General features: G+C 46.4%; 1 protein-coding gene across 3 annotated transcripts in view; it reads left to right on the top strand.

Moving 5' to 3' along the window:
- The window catches only part of FYCO1 (FYVE and coiled-coil domain autophagy adaptor 1), a 1,135,599-nt gene that overhangs the window by 944,137 nt on the left and 164,386 nt on the right, over positions 1-27,076 (top strand). The window lies entirely within an intron of this gene.

Here is a 27,076-nt window from a genome sequence, read left to right as displayed (position 1 = left end):
GCTATCCTATTGGATGGGAGAGGAGCCCCCCAACCACAGCCTGGGTAGCACAACATAACTCAGAGAAGTTCAAAATGGATCATTGTCATAATATCGCCATATACATTGTGTAGGTCCCCGTCAAAAGCGCCACATGGCTGGTGGGCTACTGTCCAACAGCCCTCCCCCCAACGCTAGGTAAAAAACCATTTGAATACCACCCAGTAAATTATGAAGATATCCATCCCTTCATCTGAGAGCCTTAACAGTCCTTGATCACTGTGAACCAGCTTTGGGGAGGAGAGCCTTAACAGTCCATGATCACTGTGAAACAGCTCTGGGGAGGAGAGCCTTAACAGTCCATGATCATTGTGAAACAGCTTTGGGGAGGAGAGCCTTAACAGTCCATGATCACTGTGAAACAGCTTTGGGGAGGAGAGCCATAACAGTCCATGATCACTGTGAAACAGCTTTGGGGAGGAGAGACTTAACAGCCCATCATTACTGTGAAACAGCTCTGGGAGGAGAGACTTAACAGTCCATCATCACTGTAAAACAGCTCATCTCTTGGGAGGAGAGACTTAACAGCCCATCATCACTGTGAAACAGCTCTGGGAAGGAGAGATGTAACAGTCCATGTCTAACATTGTGCAACTTCAAGGAGCGAGTGAACTTGGATAGTTGATTGTTCAGTTTCTAAACTGAAGTGTTCATTGCCATGGGACGGATCCCTTTGCTCCAAATACTGTCTAGGAATCATCTCCAACCACACTATTGTGGTGTCCTTGAAACAACGTGCCAAAATTACAAACTCAGTTAACCCTTCTAATGGGTACCAGCCACCCATATGTAGTACTAAACCATCCAGGAATGGGACCTGGCCTTTTTTAACTGTGTCCAACAAAAAACTCAGCAGAAGCCGCAAATGCAGGCCTCCAGCTACCAACCAGTAGCACGAAAACCCATTGTAAATGTGTCTCTCCTGCCAAACCGGGTCCTTAAGCCTTGCCACGGCTCTCGAAATAAATGAGTGCCCGTATACCCACGCAACTCTACCTCCCGGAAGTGTTCCCTATGGAGGTCAAAGACCTGACCACCAACAGTGCAGCGTTCCCAATGGCCCATGAGGCAGCCCCCTAATGGCGTCTGCTCATGTAGGTATAAACCAAAGTGATGCCTTATGGAACTGAAACACCATTACTACTGTGTTTCTTGCATGAGAGTAGAGAAAGCTACGGAGAGGAAACTAGGACTGCAGCCTTAATAATTAATTCAGTTGTATTATTTTTTCAGTATAAAAACCTCATAGAAAAATCTTTTCCAAATAAAAGGTTTTTAAACATACAACTGAACTCATTTTTACAAATATTCCTCAAAATGTGAGCCTGGTACCATTCAAAAAAATATTTCATTAATAAAGACCATTTTGGTGCCAAGAACATAGAGCAGCATGTAACTCGTGAAACTTTCATCAAACATTTGTAAATTGCAGCGTACAATTCTCTTGCTCTGAGTGGTAAATCCACCCTTAACATTAGTCCACACATAATAATCAACTATAGGTCTCCTAAATAATCAACATCTGCTCATGTAGGGCCATGGCGGCGCCACCAGTAGATTATCATCACCTTTTAAGCAGTGGTTAAGCAATCATGAGTCGGGCAGATGTTTTCCGGGCTCGCTTTCTTTACACGTCTTGTTTCCTGTTTGCTGCTCTGGTAGTTGGTACTTTTATCTACCAACTTCTCTTTCCTCTCTCTGCAGCTCTTCCCACACCTTCTAGCTTCATGTCTATCACTGGCTGAGAATTGGACTAACGGAAAATATTATGCTAGCAAAATGGTAGATGGATTAGCTGTCGAAGTCCCAGAGACTTCCACATCAGATGGGGGGCTCACACGATAAAAGAGCAACAGGGAAAATCACACACAGAGCTGGACACCTCTTTTTCAAAGAAAGAAAAAAAAGAAGAGTATCTCCAACTCTAAACTCAATTGGGTGCAGGAAGAAGTGTGCAAGGAATTCAGTCCTGCATGGCCCCTGCATGGACAGAGCCATTAAACTGATAAGGAACAGGCACATGCACAAACATTGGGAAGCAACATTGGGAAGCTGTTCTCTTCCCCAGTGCAGAGACATTACAGTTAAAGCAGGGCCACCGTATTCACCCAATGCTTTGCATGTAATGTGAAACGTGTCCAAACACTTCAGCACAACAAGTCTAACAAGTGGAAATCAGTATGAAAGAAGTGCTGCTACTGTATACCGCAGGATAAAGTGCAGCAGCAGGCGGGCTTTCAGTTCCACTGCAAATACAAGACGTGACTGGAGTGAGCCAATGTAAATGTAGTCCGACCCCCATTCAAGGAATGATTTGCGAGTCTGGGATGTGGAGGGGCAGAAGGCTTCTCGGTTGGGGTATAGGCGCATGGTCGAGGCCTGAGCTTATGTCCTGATCAGATGGTCAGGATGGGATGGGCTTGTTTGTCTAAGCCATTTGCCTTTTCTTAAGTTATGTTCTGTTACTGGGATTTATACTGCAAGGGGCATCACAAAAGATGGCTTACAGTAAATTGGAATTGGGAGAGTAGGAAATACAGTTAAGAGTCCAGCGGTCAAAAAGGTGTGGGAATGCTTTGTATGTTTGTGTATCTTAGAATCAGCGAATAATTGTCATTTTAATTATAAGGTCATCTTTTAAATCCAGTCCTAACAGACTGTGGGCCTAATTCACAGAAGTGTTTTATAATGGCGGAATCCCATAGATAATCGCTCTGTGAATCAGGCCCTATGAGTTTAGGTGCAACGTATGGTGTAAAATTGCTCTCCTTAAATGTGAACAGATTCAGTAACAATAGAACATGCACAATGATTATTTTGCAAGGGCCAGGCAATGCTATTCAGGGGCTTAAACTATGTGGAAGTGAGAGGAAGCACAGGGAGGGCGGGGAGCCACAAGGGTAGTCGAGGAGGCAGAGCAGAGATTACGAAAAGGCTTATAGAGTTGAATAGGTGAATGCAACTGATAGGGTTAGATTTATACATCTGCCGGATCAGACATGTTGTTATCCTACCATGTGGGATGGGCATCGGGTGTCAGCAAGCCCCAGCGGTATTGCAAAGAACTCCCAACTTTTCCCTTTCATTATTTTTAGTATCTAGCAATCATCCTCATCCGCCACATCTATCATGGATTTTGATGTGGTAATTCAGTTTCTCCAGCATGGGATCTGGCATGAATATTCCCTGTCTTCAGGCTGGGACTCCTCAGTAAAAGAAAATTCGGTTTCACTTTCACTTAAAAACTGTTTTTCTCCTCTACACCAATCACTGTCCTCTGGGACATACTGCCCCCATCCAATGGCAGTCCTCTCCCAAAGCCCATCCTCTGGCAGCCATCTTCAGATTTTTACTGCACACTTCAGTGTTGGGAGTCCTCGAGCTTGCTCTCTGAGCTATTTGTACGTTTCTTCATGTTTCTTTGACGGAAAAAGTTACATTTTTGTTTCAAAGAAGCCTGTGTGCTTTTTTCTTCATCTGCCGAAAGCAGTGGCCCAGTGAAGTTCCGCACCCCTCAAGGGTGAAGGTCCATCGAAGATTCTACAAGGTCATCTTGGGCCTACTTCGCATCCTTTGACCATGACGGAGGAGAAGAAGTAGGGGAAGGTCCCTCTTCAGGCCCTGCACCAAATGCGGGCTGCAGAATGTGTGATGGAGTACAAGAACCTGCAATGCCTCTACTGCCTGCCACCGGACCACAAGGAAGTAGAGTGCGAGATATGCCTCATTTTCCCAAGAAAATGACAACGGACAGGCATAGTAGGCTGGCAGCATGGCTTAACACGAACAGTGCCTCTGACCCACGCTCCAAGCAGGGTCATGCTTCGTCCAGGAATGGTCGGTCTAAGGAGTAGTCTTCTAAGTCCTTTGAGGGCGCCTCATCCATGGGGGTCCAAGATAAGGCCAAGAGCCACAAGTCCGAGTCCACCGGGTGCGCCCCGGAACGGCTGCCAAAGTGGATAGGGCGTGATCAGCATCACCTTTTGCCTCCATTGCCAGTATATCTTCAAGCTCCTCTTCAAAGAGGAAGTCATCTACCCCAGCTAAACTATGGGAAAAATCAGAGAAGCCACAGATAAAGGAGAAGAAAGTTGGGCAGCCCAAGTAGGCTCAACCGGCACAGGCAAAGACCTCGTCAGCAACTCCGTCGATGACTACTACTACCACGGTAGCTACGGGCACTGATCCTACAAGGGTAGCTCCCACAACTCAGAAAGTGTCCCTGCCCCAAGGCACGGCACCACCACAGTGACTTTGGCAAAGTCTGCAGGCATGCCAGAAGGTGTGAAACTGGCCCAGGCCCTGGTTTCAAGACCATCAGGGGGGAAAAAGGGGAGGCGAGGAGGCCCCAAAACAGCCTTTCCAGGCCGTTGCCCAAACCATGGAGGGCTCATCCACGGATGACAAAGATCAGGAGTCCTTGCATATGGTCCACGAAGACGTTGAAGATGCGGATGACGGCGATGATGACACAGGGCCTAGTTTTCCTTCTCAGCCGAGGGACATTTCCTTGGATATTCTGTCTACTCTACACACCTTGTTGTCAGAAATCCAGATGAGAATGCCTACAGCCCCATTACCTGTGGTCCCCGAGGACCCCGATCAGCCTCCAGCAAAGAAGAGGAAACGTCATCTGATGCCTGCATATCACCTTCCTTCACCACGTCGGGCCCTTCTCCACCAGCAGATACAGACATGGATACGGCCACGACAATGGATGATGACGAAGACATTGTTGCAGCGGACTGTGAATCGCCACATTTAGATGCTCCACATACGGTGTCCCCATCGGATGAGATGGGATCGTTCCACTCCATGATCGCGAGGGCCTCCGAGCTATTCCAGCTGGTTCCAGAGGAAACCAAGAAGGAGGGCTTCTTGTATAAGAGGGATGAGGCTAAGAGGAAGACGATCATGGCAGCGCCTTTTCTGGACAAAGTTTGGGAAGAGGGCTGGCCCTCATGAAAAACCCTTGCACAGCTCCAGCCAAGCGGGATAGGCTGGAGAAGAAATATAGGGCGCCGGACTCCACACCCAAATGCCTGAGGGTGCAACCATCGCCAGATTCGATGGTGTCGGTGGCCGTGAAGAAACGGTTGGCTAACCCATCCTCAGTGTCTTCGGTCCCTCCGGACAGCGTGGCGAAAAGGATGGATGCCATGGGAAAGAAGGTGATTTACACTGCAGCGTCCACTATAAAGGCACCCAACCTACTAGAAATCCTGGCCAGGTATCACAGGGAATTGTGGTACAAGCTAGAACCAATCCTGGAGTTCGTCCCCAACGATAAGAAGATGGAAGCCCTCACTTCCAGGAAAGGGAAGTGGTGTCAGATCATGCCATCACAGTGGCATTGGATGTCGCCGAAACAGGATTTAGGCAAATGGGGAACGGTGTCTGCCTTCATTGACAGGGTTGGATGAAAACCACTAATTTTCGTCAGGAGGTCCAAGCGAACGTGCTGGACATGCCCTTCAACAGAGAAAATCTGTTTGGGAAGGCTGTCAACTAGTCCCTCCAGGCCATTGTAACGCTCACCTGGTTCCCACGGGGGCGCTGGTCTAGTCTGGATTGCTGTGGCCTCTTCTAGCGTGATGCGCAGGACCCGGAACACCGATTGGACAGGACCTCCAAATCGTGCTTGCCTGGCCCGTAGGAATATCCTTCTGCAGATGAGAAAGGGGATTAACAGTCTGCAGAATAGTTTATTTATTTATTTATTAATAATGTGTTACAGTTTATATTTAAACTTTACACATACTGATAAATTATATAACTTCATCATATTACTTATTACATATTACACATTGTTTCTAATCAGCTAGTCAACTAATCAATTATAAGAGATAAAAATAAAAAGAAAAATGTTTAAAATACCATTAAACATAGCATAGTTAGGACTTATTACACTTACAATTCTTCAGATCATTCAAACTTAATAACGATTGCACATACTGAAAATACTAAAACACATATAACAGAGATCATGATCCACTACCACAATCTATAACCTGCTGTTTAACTAATTCATATAGAGATCTTCAAAGTTCTTTCAATTTCCGACCATACTCTAAAAGGTGCGATCTGCAACTGCATGCTCTGAGTGTTCATGAGGCGTTGCCAGAAGGCAGGTTCCCTTATGAACTCCGTATCATGGACAAAGTTGCCAAAATTTACTATGTAAGTATCCATCATATTTACACATCTGGAGAGTACATGATAAGCTGTTTCTTTGCATCCTTTATTCTTACAAAGTCTACAATATCTCTCTGTAGAAGTCAAACCGTTATGTTTGCTTTTGTTAGTCAGCAGCGGTAGATTATCAACCCTCAGTAAGAGTAGAAATCGTCTAAGTCTACTAGAGGGACTGAGGGATAGATATGGCTGCATTTGTTTAAATGTATAGAGCATGTGATGAATAAATTTGTATTTTGGAAGCTTGTCAAGGTGTGCATAATTTTCTAGCCAGTCCCAAAGGTCGATTTTTTTAGATAGTGCTTTTTTTTGAGGATCAGTAAGTTTCTCTCCACTCATAGTCCAACATATTGTCCTTAGAAGGGCTTCGATCTCCTTTTTCAGATGGCATTTGGTGGATTCCTTTGTACTTTCCGTGCTAAATTCTTTTAATAGTCGAGACTCTGGTTGATTAGCCATCTTTAAGTACAGTTCTGCTCTCCTTTTCAGGACAATGGACCTCAGTGAGGAAACCCCAGCTTCCAATCTTAGCAATGCCATTGGGATAGATTGAGGGAGACCTAGGATTCTTCTCCAGAACTTCCCTTCTATCACTTGTAGCCAGCTTAAATCCATCTGTAATAGCGCTTCCAATCCATAAACCACCATTGGGGTTAGTACCTGGGTGTAGATTTGACGGATTCCATATAGTGACATTCCACAGTTCTGCCTTGCAAATTGGCTGATCAATGACGCTACTTGTGCTGCCCGATGTTTTCTTGTTTGAATACAGATGTTATAACCCAACTTGGCCTCTATTTCGACCCCTAGATATTTATATTGTTGGGTATATTTAATTTCTATTTCATGCAAAAATAATCTGGGTCGTGCTATCTTCTTATTTGAAAAAGCCATCACCTGAGTTTTCTCCTGGTTGATGATTAGATCGTTGTTTGTAGCATATTCCCACAGCTTCAGTGCGGACCTCCGTAAGCCACTAAATGTGTGATCCATAATAATCAAATCATCGGCATACGCTAGTACCGCACAGTGGATGGTACCGACAACAGGAGGGCAGTTATGTTCACTTAAGATGACCCCTGGTAGATCATATGTGAACAAATTGTACAAGAATGGGGCCGTCACACAACCCTGCTTGACGCCTCGGTTTTGTGGGATCTTTGCTGTGAAGTCCCCCTGACTACTAAGTCTGCAGGCCACTGTGTTGTCCTCATGCAGTAATTTTAGATAGTACAGGAGGATCTCGGGGCATAGTGTGCTAGCTCCCCCCTTTCCCCCTTCGTTCCTCTCTAACTTCCTCCAAACCCCGGTTTAAGCTCACCTTATGGTTTGGAAGGATGAACTCTCCATCCTGCTTCTGGTGCAGGGGCGCGCGTTCGTCCAGTTACTTCACTGGTTTTCAGAATGGCGCTGGCAAAATCCACTTGACTTTCCTGAGCGATGCGCCGTAAGTATGAAAGTTCAAAGTTCAAGTGAGGCCCCCTTTATGTTGTCTTTCTAACCTGTGATCTGTCCTTTATTTCAGGTGCAGAATGAAGGCGATGCGTCGAGGGGTTAAATTGCTGAAATGAGTAGTGATGAGGGCGATCCCTCTAATTGTCCTTATCATTCCCCAGAAATGTCTCTTGTCCTTTCCCCATAGGGGCCGGGGTACGGTACCTGCCAACGGGGCGGCGCCGACCCGAAATGTGGAAGAAAAGCCGGTAAATATTATGGCTGTTAATCAGGCTTTCCTTCTGTGTTCCTTCTGCTCACCTTTTGTTTCTTCCTCTCTCCCCTATGTGCAGAGATGTGGCGTCCGATGCTGACAGCCGAGATGGAGCCGAGAGATGTCTCGAGGACAGGTGAGTGAAGCGTGGTGCTGCAGCGAGCAACGCGATGCTTTTAAATGGAAGTCTTTCTTCAGGGATGCTGGCGAGAAGATTCCGGATGCAGGTAAGAAGTTTGAAATAGTCCTTGGTTTTCACCTTTCTCTTCTCTTCCTTCCTTGCAGGTCTTCCAGGTTCGAGGCCGGCGTGGCTGGAGTCCAGGAGCAGGAGCAGACACGGTGAGCGTTAAGCTGCAGGAAGCAGAACAACGCGAAGCATGAACTGCTGTCTGGGCGTGGCTTAAATAGCCTCCAAAGAAGTCCCAGGTATGTATCCTTCCCCAACTAGGTATGTATCCTTCCCTGGCCACGCCCGAGTGAAAAAATAGTCCCTATGAAAAAATAGTCCCTTTCAGGTCTCAGGGAGGCCTGAAGCGTGCAGCATGGTCTGCATCAGGTAAGTGCACAAAACACCTCCCTTTTTGAGCCTGGCGCCTATGGCGCCAGGACTGATGTCCAACATGAGCCTGGCGCCAAAGGCGCCAGGACTGAGTCCAGAGAGCCCCTATAAGGGGCCGCTGGGCTTTTACCCGAGGGAATGATGCCTGCTTCTGGGGTGCTGGGCCTGGCCTGGTGCTCCGGGGGTAGGCATCATGACAGCACTCCCCCCCAAGGCCCCTCCCAAGGTCGTTCCTTCTGGAGGTTTCGGTTTGTTTGGGAAATTCCGATGGAACCTTTTTACCAGCCGAGGTGCATGTACGTGATCACTGGGTTCCCAAGACCTTTCCTGAGGCCCGTACCCTTTCCAATCAATTAGATAGAAAAGTTTTGATTTTGAGATCTTAGAATCCAAAATGTTCTTCACCTCGAATTCAGGCTCCCCATCTATCTGAATCGGTTCTGGTGGCTTTGTTAATCTGGTTCCTGGGTGCACTGGTTTCAAAAGTGACACATGAAAAACAGGGTGAATCTGCATGTTAGCTGGTAGATCAAGCTTGACTGCCACTGGGTTGATTATAGCTTTGATCGAGTAAGGGCCTAAATACCTTGGATTAAAAGTTTGAGGCCCCTTGAGTGATAGGTGTTTGGTAGCCAACCATACTTGATCCCCTATTTGGTATGGAGGCGCCTCTCTTCGATGCAGATCCGCATTCTTTTTGTATTTCCCTTTCGCATGTTGCAAATGTGCAGATGCATCCTTGAAGGCTTGAGTAATCGTAGAATGCAAATGGTCCACTGTGGGCATTTCAAGGCTCAGAGGTGAGTCCAAGTCTGAAGTACGAGGGTGATGTCCATATAGGGTATAAAAGGGGCTCTGACCAGTTCCAGAGTGTATCGAGTTATTGTATGCATATTCAGCCACCCATAAAATGTCCTTCCAATTACCCTCCGATTGGTGCAACATACATCGTAGATATTGTTCAAGGGTCTGGTTCGTTCTCTCCGTCTGACCATCGGTCTGTGGGTGGTGGCTGGTCGAGAGTCTTACGTCGATTTGTGCCAGTTGACAACACTTTTTCCAAAAATGAGAAATAAACTGGCTTCCCCTATCGGAGACTAGTATGGACGGGAATCCATGCAAACGGATGATATTTTCGAGGAATTCCTTGGCAAGAACAAAGGCTGAAGGTAATCCTTTCAACGGAATAAAGTGGGCCATTTTGGAAAATAAATCCACCACGACCAGAATAGTATTGTAACCATTACAAGAGGGCAGGTCCATGATAAAATCTAGTGACAGGGTGTGCCAAGGTGCTGGTGGAATGTCTAAGGGCTGAAGAAGACCGGCGGGTCTTGTCTTTTGACCTTTGTTTTGGGCACAAACTCCACAGGACATCACGAAAGATTTAATATCCTTTCGCCAGGAAGGCCACCAGAATTGTCGTTTAACCTTTTCCTCTGTTTTGGCAATGCCAGGATGTCCTTCCATCAGGGTATCATGATGACGGGAAATAACCAGTTCTTGCAATTCCTTTTCTGGCAAAAATAAGCGTCCTTGGAAGTAAGGTAAGCCATCCTTGACTGAAAAGTTAGACCCCCTTTTGATCCAATCCTGCAAGGCTGAAGAGTCCAGGAATTGTTTCACTCGTGCTTGAATGTCTTCAAGGGTTTGTAAAGAGGTTATCCCAAAAATTCTTTGTTCTGGAATTATCGGCACAGGTTCTGAGTTTGTGTCTATTTCTTCCATTCCAATTCGGGACAGAGTGTCCGCCTTACCATTCTTATAGCCGGGGCGGTAGGTGATTACAAAATCGAACTCAGCAAAGAACAAAGCCCATTGGAGCTGTCGAGACGATTGAGCCTTGGCAGTTTTTAAATATTGTAAATTTCGGTGATCAGTGATCACGGTGATGGTATGCCGGGCGCCAAGGAGATAATGCCGCCAAGCCTTAAAGGCGGACTTAATGGCTAATAGTTCTTTATCGGTGATCGCATAATTTATCTCCGGCGGCGAGAACTTTCTGGACCAAAATGCTACGGAGTGCAGTTGGTTGGTTTCAGGGTCTCTCTGAGACAGGACAGCTCCCATGGCTAAGCTGGACACGTCGGTTTCGACTATATATGGGAGATCGGGATGCGGGTGCTTCAAAATAGGTGCAGACGTGAACTTACCTTTCAACTCCTGAAAGGCCTGTTCGGCTTCCTCAGTCCATTCAAAACATTTATTTTTTCGCAAGAGTGCAGTGATGGGTTGCACCACACGTGAAAACTCCGGGATAAACCTGCGATAAAAGTTGGCAAAACCAAGCATGCTTTGGACACCTTTCACCGAACTAGGTGATGGCCATTTGAGGATGGCATCCACTTTCCGTGAATCCATTCGGACCCCTTTAGGTGTCAGGATGAATCCGAGAAACTCAACCTCGGTGGTATGGAAAACACATTTTTCCAGCTTGGCAAACAGTTTGTGCTGGCGCAGTTTCTCTAGGACGGCCCTGACATGCTTTCTGTGATCAGATTCCGAAGAGGAGTACACAAGAATGTCATCGATATACACGACAACACAGACATCGATGAGTTCCCGAAGGACATCGTTCATGAAGAATTGGAAGGCTGCAGGCGCGTTGCACAACCCGAAAGGCATCACCTGGTATTCGAATAGTCCATATTTTGTACGGAAGGCCGTTTTCCATTCGTTGCCTTCTTTTACTCGTACCAGATGATAAGCCCCCCGGAGATCTAACTTGGTGTATAAGCAAGCGTCCTTCACCTGGTCAAGGAGTTCAGGGATCAGAGGCAGAGGGTAACGATTTTTAACAGTTATCTGGTTCAATGCGCGGTAATCGATACAAGTTCTAAGGTCGCCTTCTTTTTTAGGCACGAAGAACAAAGCTGAGGATGCCGGGGACTTTGACGGGCGAATGAAACCATTGGCGAGGTATTGATCTAAATATTGTCTCAAATGCAGATTCTCTGGTTCAGTAAGGGCGTAAATCCTGCTACAAGGGGGTTGTGCACCGGGCACCAGATCGATTTGGCAATCGTACGATCTGTGGGGAGGTAACGTGTTGGCCTGTTCCTTTTGGAAGACGTCCTGAAAGTCTTGGTACTCTGGAGGTAGTTGCACGGGGACAGAGGTTACTGATGCTAGATTAATCTTTGCATTTTCTGGGTAGCAGGTTTGTGCACAATCCGGGAAGGTTATTCTCTTCGCTCGCCAATCAATTCGAGGATTATGTGTCTCTAACCAAGGGATTCCGAGAATAAGCTGAAACTGTGGAGCCTTGATTACATCAAACACAACTGCCTCCCGATGGCCATCCGGACCTACAAGTGTCACCTCAGCTGTGGAATGTGTTACCGGCCCAGAGGCAATTTCGGTTCCATCTACTGTGGTGATGACATCTTTGTTGGTTTTAGGACACAGAGGGAGGTTTCTCCTAGAGACCAATTCTCGATCCACATAGTTTCCTATAGCCCCGCTATCGATGTATGCCTTTATAGCATGCAACTGTTTAGGCTGTTCCGGATCTACGAGGACCATTGGCACAATGAAATGCGAGGTCTGAGAGTTAGTTTTCAAGCTCGGCAAGCGGACCCCTACGCTTGCCGGGCGTGGTCGTTTCCCGATACAGAGTTTCCATGGATTTTATCAGCGGCTCCTACCACCTTCTTGGGCGGCTTAACTGGCCAATCTCGTAGAAAGTGTCCAGAGGACCCACAATAAAGGCATAATTGCATCTGTCGTCTTCTTTCCCGTTCTTTTTGAGTTAGGGGTCCTTTAACCCCTCCGATTTGCATAGGCTCCGAGCCATCAGCCCCCTTGGGGTTAGCGTGGGTCTTGGCCAACACCCAGGTTTCACACTTGGACCGATCTGCTTTTCTGTTTTGCAGCCTGTGATCCAATTGGACCACTAAGTCTATATATTCAGTGCATTCTTGGGGCGGATTTACAACTTGTGCCAGGACATCTTTAAGTTCTCCGCGTAGACCTCGATAGAATAACGTGATTCTTTTATCGTCTGGCCAACCAGTTTCCACAATTAGTCTATTGAAGGTTGCAATGTAGGACACAAGGTCTTGATTTCCCTGTCGCAGAGATAGAAGTTCGTCATCCAGAGCCTGTCCCTGGGAGTGTCGAGCAAATAACCTTTCCATGCTTGTTTGAAATCCTTGAAAATCACGAAGAATCGGGTCATCTTGAGTTACCAGTGGGACTGACCAATCGGCAGCACAGCCGCTGAGATATGACAACACAAAGGCTACCTTGATCTGATCATTAGGGAAGGCCCCAGGTCTGCATAGAAAGTGCAAACGACACTGATTCATGAATACGGCGAATCGTTTGGGGTCCCCAGCAAAGCGTTCAGGTGGGGCCAGCGGCATGTTTCCAGGTAGATTAATCTGCACCAGGTTACTGGAAACCACAGGAGCGGGGTTCCCCCCGGAACCGGGTAAAGGAGTTTGTCCAGCTTGACCTTGCAAAAGCTGTCTAGCCAGGTCATCAGCTCTATCCTTTATTACAATCACTTTCCTCCTGAGGGCACTAGTCTCTTGACGAGCGGCGTGTACTTCGGCCCGTAATTCCCCCAGTAATTGGGCCAACTGGTCAGTTTCGGAAGTTTCCATAGCGCCTGGGTGGGAATTTGTAGGAAGGCTTCGCGTTCTGAAATGCTCACCGGGTTCCCACGGGGGCGCTGGTCTAGTCTGGATTGCTGTGGCCTCTTCTAGCGTGATGCGCAGGACCAGGAACACCGATTGGACAGGACCTCCAAATCGTGCTTGCCTGGCCCGTAGGAATATCCTTCTGCAGATGAGAAAGGGGATTAACAGTCTGCAGAATAGTGTGCTAGCTCCCCCATTTCCCCCTTCGTTCCTCTCTAACTTCCTCCAAACCCCCGGTTTAAGCTCACCTTATGGTTTGGAAGGATGAACTCTCCATCCTGCTTCTGGTGCAGGGGCGCGCGTTCGTCCAGTTACTTCACTGGTTTTCAGAATGGCGCTGGCAAAATCCACTTGACTTTCCTGAGCGATGCGCCGTAAGTATGAAAGTTCAAAGTTCAAGTGAGGCCCCCTTTATGTTGTCTTTCTAACCTGTGATCTGTCCTTTATTTCAGGTGCAGAATGAAGGCTATGCGTCGAGGGGTTAAACTGCTGAGGTGAGTAGTGATGACGGCGATCCCTCTAATTGTCCTTATCATTCCCCAGAAATGTCTCTTGTCCTTTCCCCATAGGGGCCGGGGTACTGTACCTGCCAACGGGGCGGCGCCGACCCGAAATGTGGAAGAAAAGCCGGTAAGTATTATGGCTGTTAATCAGGCTTTCCTTCTGTGTTCCTTCTGCTCACCTTTTGTTTCTTCCTCTCTCCCCTAGGTGCAGAGATGTGGCGTCCGATGCTGACAGCCGAGATGGAGTCGGGAGATGTCTCGAGGACAGGTGAGTGAAGCGTGGCGCTGCAGCGAGCAACGCAATGCTTTTAAATGGAAGTCTTTCTTCAGGGATGCTGGCGAGAAGATTCCGGATGCAGGTAAGAAGTTTGAAATAGTCCTTGGTTTTCACCTTTCTCTTCTCTTCCTTCCTTGCAGGTCTTCCAGGTTCGAGGCGGGCGTGGCTGGAGTCCAGGAGCAGGAGCAGACACGGTGAGCGTTAAGCTGCAGGAAGCAGAACAACGCGAAGCATGTGCTGCTGTCTGGGCGTGGCTTAAATAGCCTCCAAAGAAGTCCCAGCTATGTATCCTTCCCCAACTAGGTATGTATCCTTCCCTGGCCACGCCCGAGTGAAAAAATAGTCCCTATGAAAAAATAGTCCCTTTCAGGTCTCAGGGAGGCCTGAAGGGTGCAGCATGGACTGCATCAGGTAAGTGCACAAAACACCTCCCTTTATGAGCCTGGCGCCTATGGCGCCAGGACTGATGTCCAACATGAGCCTGGCGCCAAAGGTGCCAGGACTGAGTCCAAAGAGCCCCTATAAGGGGCCGCTGGGCTTTTACCCGAGGGCATGATGCCTGCTTCCGGGGGTGCTGGGCCTGGCCTGGTGCTCCGGGGGTAGGCATCATGACAGCCATCAAGACGGATACGGAGAAAGCCCGTTCCATGGGCTATCTCCAGCAACACCACTGGTCTTCTTTTCACTCCTCCAGGTGAAAGTCGCGTAGGTCTTCAAAAGGGTTCTCCACGTTGTACAGACAGCCATCCAGATCCTCAACGCAAGAAGCCTGCAGAGACCGATCGGTATCGGAGGACAGCGTTGCCGTTGTTCGCAGGTCAGGATGCCAGCGCTGAACCAAGCCTGAACCGACTGGGACCTCAAGCTCCCACTCGTGCACCCCAGTGGGAGGCTGGTTGAAGAGTTCCATCAGCAAGTGGAGAAAGATCACCACCGACAGATGGGTGCTGGACGCTCTCGCCCAAGGACACACCCTGAAGTTTCAACAGAGGTGTCCGCGAAACCCTCCTTTTCCCCGTCAGGAGCAGCACATCCATCAGCTTCTGGAAGAGGTATGAGCTGCATAAAGGGGCGATAGAGCTGGTTCCCCAATGGCTACTGGCCCCCAGGGTCTATTCGAGATACTTTCTAGTCAGAAAGGAGACGGGGGGCTGAAGGCCCATCCTGGACCTACGACATCTGAACAGATATCTAAAGTCCCAAACATTCAGGCTGGTCACTTTGCAACACAGGCTTGGCCAACTGGAAAAAGGAGACATCTTGACGTTGTTGTGCAGGGCCAGAACTACCAGTTGAAGGCCCTACTTTTCGGCTTGAAGTCGGCCCCCAGAGTGTTCACGAAATGCCTGGCACCAGTGGCGGCCCATCTGCCTCTACAAAGCAGACATGTATACCCCTACCTGCACGACTGGCTGACATGCGCCCGCTCGCAGGAGCTGTTCGACGGACACACGGAGATGACCGTCCAGCTATTGACTGATCTGGGATTCTCCATCAACTATCCAAAGTCCTGCTTAATGCTGTCGCAGAACGCGCTGTTCCTAGGTGCCAGACTCAATATGGTGCCTTGCCTGGTGTCAACCTTGGAGGAGAGGCTAGCAGCCATTCAAGGAAAAGTGCAACAGCTGTCATCGACAAAGACGGCCATGGTGCGAGTCATAAAGTCATTACAGGGAATGATGTTGCCCTGCATCTACCTCATCCTTCTCTGCAGGTTGCAGATGCGACCCTTGCAGGAATTGCTGGATGCTCGCTCGATACAGTTCTCTGGAAGCTTCATGGACAAGATTCCTCTCAACAAACAGTTCCGACGGGTGATAGAGGGGTGGGGCGTCCGCTCCAACATCACCCAATGCACAGGATTTCAAAACCCCCATACCAGAGACGGTCACCACGGACTCCTTCCTGGAAGGTTGGAGAGTACACACCGGACGTCTGCACACCAGAGGCCTGTGGCTGCCAGAGGAGAAGGATCTGCATATCAACATCCTGGAGCTACGGGCAGTGTTCTGGGCCCTCATGTCATTCCTACTGTCTCTGAAAGGCAAGGTGGTGAGGATCTTCATGGACACACGGGCGAGTACCGGTTTGAGTACCGCTTACCCGCATCAGACGTTACCTCTGCTCCTGCTGGACCCGGACGTGGCTATCGAAAACTGAAGTGACTTACTAGTGTTTGCAGCTGCTGCTGCACTGGTGATTGACACTTCTTTGCCTCAGTGGTTGGCCCGCCCTGGACTTGTGGGAATTGGCTCGTGTTTACTTCCTGCTTCCTAAATATTGTTTATGCACGCGCACAGCGTGAGCACACACGGGCGAGTACCGGTTTGAGTACCGCTTACCCGCATCAGACTTTACCACTGCTCCTGCTGGACCCGGACGTGGCTATCGAAAACTGAAGGTGACGACCGTTGGGTCTAAGGAACTATTGGTTGGATTAGCAAGAGCTCCATGGTGATGCTGTTTTCTCTCTCTTTCCTAGTGACTTACTAGTGTTTGCAGCTGCTGCTGCACTGGTGATTGACACTTCTTTGCCTCGGTGGTTGGGCCGCCCTGGACTTGCGGGGATTGGCTCGTGTTTACTTCCTGCTTCCTACATATTGTTTGCGCACACGCACAGCGCGTGCGCACACGGGCGAGTACCAGTTTGAGTGGCCGGTCGCTGGTACCCATTAGAAGGGTTTAAAAGGTACGAGTGCTGTGTTGTGTTGTAGGAGGTTTGTTTTCATTGATTTAATCTAATACGACTTTTAATTGTAATAAAATGAACGTGCGAGGACGACTGTATTCCTTAAAAACCAACATGCCGTTGGCGGGTGGGTTGTGTAATAATCTTGAGGGAAAACAAATGACGTCCTCAAAAAAAATGGTTGTCGCCTATAAATCAATTGTCCTTTCACCACGACCGCATGTGACTTACGGTGGTTGTGTTACAGCATTTAACCCCCAGGGTCTATCGACTCCAAAACAACTTAATAAGGGAAAAAGGCAATTTTCGAATATTTCCAGCTCATGCCTTGATAATATTGCAACAAGATATCAGTCTAATGTAGGGCGAGCAGAAGGAATAATGGTTCCACAAGTCCTCTCTGATAAAACTATGTTGGACTCCCCCTGCCATATTCCTCCTTGAATTCATAAATGCCAATCTAATAGTGACATATCTATGGCATCGTCAGCCGAAGACACGGATAAACAAGAAGTATCTGTCACGCTTGGCCGCCGTTGGCGGCTGTGGAGTCGCTGGCGATGGGGCGGCCATTGATTCGGCCGTCACGCTGCCGGCGTCTGCTTGCAGCGGTCTAGTCTTCCGCCCCTCCTCTGCGGAGCCCATTTAACGTCATCCAACCCGGAAGCCCTCGCGTTGCAACCTTCGCGTCAGGCTTCGGGTTGGTACACTGCAGTTTTCCGTTCAGTGGCTGCTGCCACCGCTCTCTCCCTTACCTCTCTGTCCTTCTCTGCCATCTCCTTCCATCCCTCTTTGCCTCCCACGTCCTTCTAGTTCTTTCTCTCCCTCGTCTGGAATAGTGTGTATCTTTTCCCCGTGCACTCTCTCTGTACCCGGTCCCTGCTGGCTCTCCACTTTGCTTAGCCGCATTACTATCGGAAGTGGTCCTGCCAAGCCCTGCTACCAGACCTGCAACAAGGGGTTTTTTGTGCCCGCTCGGCTTTTTCCCCTACGCCGGTCTACCCCGGTTCGGGGGCCCCTTTGCCCCGAGTTAGAGGGGCAGGGTGGCTTCCTCTCGGGGTAGGTCTTATCATCAGACAAGAGAGCAAGCGGTCTGGAGAAGGAGATTTGGAGCAGAAAAGGAAGAGATACCTCCAGGTGAGCAGGAAGGAATCAAAGAAAGACGGGGAACAGGGGTGAAGTCGGGAGAAAGGAGGAGCTTATCTGACAGTATCCCTGTACGCGAGTCAATGCGAATCTCCTATATCTATTCGCCACTCACAGAACATTTCTAGAAATGCGTCAGATGGTGATATATTACTTGCTCAGGCAATATCTGCAGTTTCCTTTGTTCAGCCAACACCGCGCCGGACCACGGCAAGACCTTTGCCTGCTAATCCAGATGTCCAACCTTCGCTACTACAGACAGCATTGGTAGCCATTAATGCAACCCTCATGTCCATGTTTAAATTATTTGAAACCTTAGATGTTAAAATATCGAAACAAGAGTCAAAGGTAGATTATGTGTTGCAATGGCTCCAAAATATGGGAAAGTGTCATAAAAATTGCATACACAAGGTCTCTGGACAAGGGTGTGATAAATCAAACATAGGCTCTGGAACACCACAAGAGGCACTATCTGTGGAGATGCCCCAGCCTGTGCTACCAGAGATCCCTCACATAATTACACCGAGACAAGATGGCGTGAACCCTGTCCGCCTCCCCATGGTTAACACCTCTTGGATTAGTGTACAAGATTCTCTTACCGCCGACCCTACCCCAGTTGGTGACCAAGTTCAGCCATTAGGAGGTTTTGACACAATACCCAAGGAACCTGTTATACCTATGAAAAAAAGGAAGAGCGCTAGAATTTCAGCAATAAGGAAAACAAAGAATTTGCCTTCTGCAAAATCTGTAAAAGCATCATTAAATTCCTTTAAAAAAAAAAATTACAACAGTTAATGTCAAGGCACCAATTGTCCAATCATGTAACCAAGCTGTTCCAAAGCTGAGCGCAAGTTTTCCATTGGTGTCTGATTGCTTACTTCCTTGTATTTAACCGACTGTCTATGAGCCGCTAGATAATCTAGTTAAAGAGATTGCACGTGAAGACGGTGCAAATATGCAGGAGCCCTCAATGCTCCAGCCTGTATTAACACCTGCAACTAGACCCTCGGAGACCCCTTCCCTAAATGAACCTAATTTACAGAGAGCAACACTGCTGAGTGAAATGCGCAAAGCACTGGACTGTTATTTAGATGAATGTGCTCTTGGTAAGCGTGATCAATCAAATAAATGCTTACCAGATGCACTGGGGAAGATCGAGCAAACATAACAGCCAGATCAGTTAACACCAATCAGAACATAATACCTCATACAGCTAGAAATAATGCTCCAAATCCTAAATATAGGTGGGAAGCTGACAATATCTCTTCTTCTAATAACAAGGTTCCCAATTTGAGTACCAGTGTGTCCCAACATACTGTCCCCTTACTTTCGGACTGCCATACTTTAATTCTAAAATGTCGAGAGGGACCTTATGCCTCATACAATCTAAATAGACAAAGTGTGCTAAATATATTTAGCGATGTCGTAGAACTAGAAGATTTAGTGTCACATGAAATTGGCCATTTCGAGTACATTTCAGATGCTAGCACCTCGATTGTGAGATTATGGATCCCCTCGGTCATAGTTCTAAATGTGATATGGATGGCGAAAATGGCTTTGTTTGACATGGGGTTTCTACTTGCTCAGGATACAGAATGTATAAATAAGCGAGGTGAAACCCTCAGTCATCAAAATCAGATATATACGAGCCTACGTGAAGAGATGCACAGCTGTAACAATTAACCATTAAGTACTATCCAGACGCATTCTTTTAAGGTTGCATGTTGGAATACTCGAGGTCAAAATCATCTGCAGACCTCGATGAAATTACTTTCTGAACATTATGCAATAATTGCCTTGCAAGAGACTCAGTAGGTCGAACCCCCAATATGGGATCATTTTGATATAGTTCTCTTACCAGCGAAAGTTGGAGTGCGCGGACGGCCTTCTTCAGGGTTGTTAATAGCTGTCAATAAGAAACATGGCCTTAAAATTGAAGCTTGGAGAAATATTAACATCTTTATCCAGCTGGTAAAAATTACTTGTTTAAATCACATAATAGCATTCATAAACATATATCGCAACCCAGCTGGCTTAACTGACGAAGCATTTTTCCAAGGTTTGACAGTGTTATTAGATCTGATAGTAGCAACTGATGATGTTACGGAAACTACCATAGCTGGAGATTTAAACTTAGATTGTCTATCCACTGGCATGAAAAGTAAGGTAAAAGCTATCTCTAGTTGGTCGAATCTTATGAAGAATAGGAACTTCTGCATGGTAAATGGTGCAGTTGAGGGAGATATACCTCCAAACCATACTTGGCAGCGCGTTCAAAGCCAAAGCATTATCGATTACATCTACGTTGAACAACACTTGCTTAGTAGAATCTCGCGATTTGAAATAATTCCACAGTCACAAAGTGATCATCACCTTCTGTCCCTGCAGTTCAATTGGTCATCTGAAAGCTTAATCAATGAGTAGACGACACAACATCTAGAAGTTAGCACCTCTAAAAATCGTCTGAAATGGTCCCAAGGAAATCTATGGAAGTTTTCTCAAGTAATAAATAGATCCAGCAACTCTGATAATTTGATCAACTATACTGACTTCCTGGAACCTTTTAAAAACACGATTGTTCCAAATTTGCCCAATAAATTGCATAAGCATACTTTTGATCCGGAAATCAAATGGCGCAAATCTCAATATCGTCAAGAGAGGAGACAGATAATAACTATGAATTTCACCAACCCATGTCAAGCATTAAGAACTGCTAAATGTAGATATGTAAATTGGATATGTGGCCGTCATGCTTTAGTCTTCCAACATGACAGTGAACATATGTTCAAAACCATCTGCTCCAAAAACTCAGCAGAAGTCTGGAGACTACTTAACTATCGTATGACCGCGTTCCAAGCACATGTTCAAACTAGTGCAGTATCGGAGGAAGCATGGGTGTCTCATTATTTAAATTTGTACAAAGATTCTAATTTCAGAGCTGAACAATACCAGATGCAAACAACTTCTGCTTGGAATATTCAATGCTCGCCGATGTTACTGGAAGAGCTGATGACAAATCTAAGCTCTTCCAGAGCTGCTGGACCCGATGGTCTGCATAATGTAACCTTCAAAGAAAACCCGAAGTATTGGGTGGAGATTCTTCACACTATCTTTCAACAAGTTATGGCACAGCGACATCCTGGACAACAACAATAATAGTGCCTATATATATAAGAAAGGTGAACACTCCAACCTGCAAAATTATCGGCCTATTGCATTATTAGATGCTGCCGGTAAACTTTTTTGCAAAATTGGTGTTAAGAGAATTTAACGCATGGACAAAATCCTGTGTAATGAGAGACCAGCAACAAACAGGCTTTGTTGCTGGTCTAGGTACTTGTGTTAATCTACTATCACTTAATGCAATAAAAGCTCAATGCCAAATGTATAAACAATCTGTCTACTTTGCGTTTGTAGACCTACACACAGCATTTGACTCCGTCTCTCACATCCTTCTTATGAAGAGACGGTTGTCCACCACTCCTCCAGGTTATCATTCATGCATTCCATGCCGATACATCAGTTTGTATATGACTAACTTTAGAAGGTTTACTAACAGCTCCCATCAAGACAGCTCACGGTTTAAAGCAAGGCTGCTTACTAGCTGCAGCCATTTTCAACTACTTTATACAAGACCTCAGATACTCGTTCCTACACATATCATCTGATGCCCCGGTCCTTAATGGAATTAAAATTACTAATCTGAACTACGCAGATGACATTGTGCTCATCTCAAAGTCTCCGATAGGTCTGCAGACTTTACTTGGGGCATTTAATTCCTATCTTGTCACGAATCAGCTCGTGATTAACATCGACAAAACACAGATTGTAACATATGCTGCAAATTACAATCATAGGAATAAATACAAGTGGACAATAAATCTAACGCCACTAGAAATCATGAATAAATACATTTACCTTGGAATGGTTTTTGAAGGCATACTATCTTCAAGTGGCCAAGTGGAGAACATGGAGGTAAAAGTGACCACAGCCATATCGCAAGCAAAAATAATTTTACACCGGTACAGTGAATTCACGTTAAAACCAGCAATCATTTTCTGGAATATGAAAGCAATTCCAACCATTCTATATGGAGTGGAAACATTATTAATCTGTAAACTCCTAAATTTAGATAGACTAGAAGCCAAATTCTGGAGAGTAGTACTTGCTTTACCCCAGTGTGTACCTGGTGTATGCATGCGATATGAACTGGTGCTAATTTCCCTGCATGCCATCCATATATGGCGATGTTGTGCACTGTTCCATAAATGTTTGTTGGCAAATAACCAGCCAAATATGTTAAAGGTAATTGCAAACTATATGCTTACATCGGATAAGAATTTTTCTAAAAGGTGGGTTGGAGACAGTCTGTCTTGCTTAGCAAATGCAAACGTATGAATCCATATGCTAATCACAAATCCGGATAAAGCTAAAAAAACTAATATATGAACTAGACTGGATCGATACGAGAGATAGATGCTTAAAGTATCGCCAAATCTGTAAATATTGATTTTGGCCTAAAGCGTATTTGCTAAAATATCCATCTGTGACATTTAGATCAACCTTTTTGAGAGCTAGTCATGATCTATGGCCCACTCGCCAAGCACAAGTCAGAAGACATCTGAGCCCAAAGGAGAGTGAGTTCTGCCGATTCTGTTTAGATCATAAAACTGTTGAATCATTGGAACGCTTGGTATATTACTGCTCAGAGTTGAATGCTTTGAGATCAGCCCACTTTGCAAATGTAATCACCATCTTAGAACCAGTTGAACAAGATGCACAATGGACCTTTCTATTATGCTCAAAAAGAGCACCGTACAGATAGCATTGATTAACTTCCTAACGTCACTGAAGCTAGAAATTCCGTGTAGCGGGGGGACTATTACAAATTTGCTTTAAACTTGTCGAAATTTTTGTCTCATTGTGTGGGTTATAAGATGCTGTTTATGTTCATGAGTTTTTTGTTTTATTGTATTGTTTTGTTTAAAGAACTGACCCATATAGGCTGTTGATAACAGGGTACCTGAAATGATTGAGAACTGTCAAGACATGACAATAAGAAAGACGGTGCCATATGTTTAGGGAGAGAATAGTATTGAATGTGAAATGTAGTATCTTATTTACTTATTTATCTATTGATTGTACCTTGTGTCTCGGTTAATAGCAACTTGTCTGTTTTCTTGGTAATTAGATTAGTCAAATGAATTTTCTTGTTTTGTTTGTTTGTATATACTTGTGTAATATTAATGAATTGTAAATAATGGTTGATTCTAGAAATGTAAGTTACAGCAAAATCTCTCTTTTCCTTTTCTTATATATATTTTAAAAATTATGAATTTTGTATTTTGAAAAGCTGATTAAATTCAGCTAATACAATAAAAATAAAAAAAAACATCAGGAAGCAGAGGGGCACTTGATCCCCAGCACTCTCCAACGAAGCGTAGGACTTAGGGCACTGGGCCCTCGGACAGGAGATGTTCCTCGTCTCTCTCCACTTGGTGGGAGTCAAGAACACCATTGCAGACTCCCTCAGAAGGGAACTGCACTCCTGCCATGAGTGGGAGCTTTGTCAGGATCAGGTGGACCGCCTGTTCGTCAATTGGGGCAGACCCCAGATTGATCTATTTGCGACAGCGGTGAACTTCAAATGCATGAAGTTTGCCAGCAGATTCCCACATCCGAGAATCCTGGGGACGCATTCTCCTTCCAGTGGGAAGGGCTGTTTCTGTACGCATTTCCTCCGTTTTCTCTCCTGCTACGAGTCATCAACACACTCAGACAGTGTCAATGCAAAATGATACTCATTGCCCCGGCGTGGCTGAGGAAGATTTGGTATCCAGACCTTTTCAGCATGTCAGTGTTGCCTCCAGTCAAGTTGACAGTGGTTCCAGATCTTCTCTTCCGAGAGGGAGGTGCAATCCTTCATCACCACCCAGGATCTGTGAACCTGAGGGCTTGACTCCTGCAGCCTTAGAGTTTGAAGGTTATGAGTTGCGAGCGGACTGCAGGGAGGTCCTGCCAAGGCCAGGGCTTCGTCGACCTTGAAGTGCTACGGCCATAAGAGGAGCATTTTGCTATGTGGTGCCGGTCGCAGAAGATAACCCCTTTGAGGGTCATGGCCCCACAGATCCTTCCATATTTGCTATCCTTGGCAAAGTCTGGCTGGCGCACGCCTTCATCAAGGTGCATCTGGCGGCTATCTCCGGCTACGCCAGGGCCCCAGGAAGATATTTGCTTTGTTCCCATCGACTTGTCAAGGAGTTTTTCAAAGGACTTTTCCGATCTTTCCCACCGGTGAAGGCTCCTGCCCCAACGTGGGAACTGAACGTGGTTCTGACGAGGCTCACAGATGATCCCTTCAAGCCTATGCATCAGGGCCTACTCAAGTTTCCCTCGTGTAAAATGGCTTTCCTTGTGGTCATCACCTCCACCAGATGTGTAGGTGAGACCCAGACACTATCCTGCAAGCAACCGTACCTGACTTTCTACAAATTGAGGGTGCTGCTCCATATGCACCCCTCTTTCATGGCAAAGGTTCTATCGGAATTCCACCTCAACGAGCCTTTGGTTTTTCCTGTTTTCTTCCCGAAACCTTTGTTGCCGGTGGAAAGGGCCTTGCACTTGTTGGACCTTGCTCATGCCCTGAAGTTCTACGTGACACGCACGAAGAGTTATCAGATGACTTCACAACTGTTTGTGAACTTTGGTCCTGTGAACCAAGGGAAGGCCTTGGCCAAGGCTTCCATTTCAAGGTGGCTCTCCGGCTACATCACGCACTGTCATCGGTTGGCAAACCGGCCCTGCCCGGCCATTCGAGAGCCCACTCCACCAGAGCGATCGCTGCGACAACGGCATTCCTGTCTGGTGTGCCCCTGCTGGACATCTGCAGTGCTGCTACGTGGAGGTCCACGCACACCTTCAGGAAGTTCCACTGCGTCAACAGGGTTTCCAGGGAGGAGTCCAGAGTAGGCCAAGCAGTGCTATGCAACCTGTTTGCTTGAGGGGAGTCTGTTGCAGAGGTAAGAGTTATTGCTTCTGTTGAGCCTTGCCACCTCGGGTGGTTGTGTAATGCTGTACTGCTGTTTATTCGTTATTCATGAGAATGTTTAAGTTACTTACCTGTAAGTATTGTTCTCCAGCATGGGTCTGGCATGGATTCACATGCAAACCCTCCCTCCGGACCCCTCTGTGGCTCTTCTCTTGGTCATAGTGCCACTTTATATGCTTACCAAATCTGAAGATGGCTGCCAAAGGAGGGGCTTAGGGAGAGGACTATCATTGGAAGGGGGTAGTATGACGACTGGGAATATTCATGAGCATATGAATCCATTCCAGACCCATGCTGGAGAACATTAGTTACAGGTAAGTAACTTAAACCTTATTGCTTGTATGTCTAGGAATAAACCAATGGGAACACAGGCCTCCTTCTGGGCCAATGAACACTCGACTCTCACTCATACCATTACCAGAGCTCTTACTCATGATGTGAGATTGCAATTCAAAAGCGACTGCTGGTAATGTATAATGAAGGGGCTTTCTGCTCATAATTACTAGGATGTGGTTTTCTACCCTGGAATGTTTAACCCAAAGGCACATTTGGTAATCAGACAGAAGATCCTGCTCACCCAGCGCTTACCAGGGATACCACAAAATGTCTCTACCGTTTGTTAGACCGTGTTTGCCCCTTTTTTGTGCTGTTGGCCCAAAAGAGTACCTAGTGTGGATAAGTAAAACCAGATAAGGGCCTGTGCCAACACGTTTTCCCAAGCAATTATGCCCCTTGTGACTGCACTTGTGTTAGTTATTACCTATTCGATTGTGCATGTTCTTGTGAACAAATACATTCCTAAACACCAGTGCACGTTCTCGTATTTTTCTCTCACTATGACAAGGATTATGCAGAATCTTGAACCAAAAAGTTAAGGGAGAGAAGTGTTCTGTCAATATCTAACAGTATAATAAAAGGCCAAATGCATGTTTGTGCTGTATATTTGTCCGGATGCAGTAGCTTTGCCTGTTGTCACCGCTAGAGGGAGCTGTTGCCTTAGGATATATAGTGGTCCTACTGTGTCAATGAAAACCTGCACTTTATCCTGTGTAACACGGGCTTCTACACTAGTAGACCAATATTTTACTTTGCTCCTTTTTTCCAGGCCAAAGTGCAGGTTTTCATTAACACAGTAGGACCACTATAGAGCCTAAGCCTACAGCTCCCTCTGACGGTGACAACAGGTGAAGCTATGCAAATTGGACCACTGTATATCCTTAGGCAACAGATCCCTTTAGCAGAGCATTCTGTGCGTCCGGGCAGCCTCTACTGCGCATGGTGGCTTCGGACAAACAGATATCTGGCCTTTTATTATATAGTATGATGTTCACTGAATATGATTGTGATGGATGGAAATATTATACCTCTCTCGACGGTGTTCAGATAGCAGGGGAGAGGCATGCTTCGATTAGGACAAGGTCTTCTATAAACATGTCATCGTTTCATATATTTCTTAGCAAGCATATGCATTTAAATAGTGTTTCCTATTTTTTGTTATGCTGTGTCACTTTTCTATTTTAGGAAATGTATTTTCCAGGTAAAGATATTGATTTTGTAATTGTAATATATAATATCTAGAATTATAGATGGGTAGCTATCAATCATGGGGATTTGTTCGACTGAGGAGTTCCGAGTGACATCTGATAGACGACGACAGCAAAGCTCGAGCTGTCTACAATGTCACGGAACCCAGAGGTGAAATTTGCCTCTGAGGTGAGGTAATCATCTATAATTTAATGTTGTGTGCACTCCCCCTCATGCCTTTTCTCTCCCCATGCTAATTTCCTGGATCAGCTTGGCAGGGAGTAAAGAGGGGAGGCAGGAGTTGTCTATGTGCAACATAAAAAATAAAATTCTGAGAAAGAAAACAAAAAAATAGATCAGGCGTCCAGCCCTCAATGCCATCTCCCGTGAATACTTTCCACCACAGGACTTAAGTCGATTAAATATACCTGGCATCCTGCCACCCTACCCCACCTCCCTCGTGTGCCCTCTTGTCCCATCCTAAAAACAGAAATCAATAGACCTGGCGTACTGCCACACTCTCCCACCAGCCTTTTGTAGCACATCACTATTTGAGAACCCTCCCAACTGCCATATCAGTGCTTAATTTGGGAGGGGGTTTGCCAGGGCTCAGCCCAGGCCCTTTTTCTTTTAGCCCCGGCACTTATTGTCGCAGACTCACTTTATTTATGAAGTGGGGAAGAGTCTGTGCATCCATCAACCACAATGAGCAGTTGCGAGCTGTAGTGTAACCCCAAATATG

The sequence above is a fragment of the Ambystoma mexicanum genome, chromosome 5p, assembly GCF_040938575.1.
Source record: "Ambystoma mexicanum isolate Mex_15411 chromosome 5p, UKY_AmexF1_1, whole genome shotgun sequence".
Taxonomy (NCBI): domain Eukaryota; kingdom Metazoa; phylum Chordata; class Amphibia; order Caudata; family Ambystomatidae; genus Ambystoma; species Ambystoma mexicanum.
This window is presented reverse-complemented; position numbering and strand designations above follow the sequence as displayed.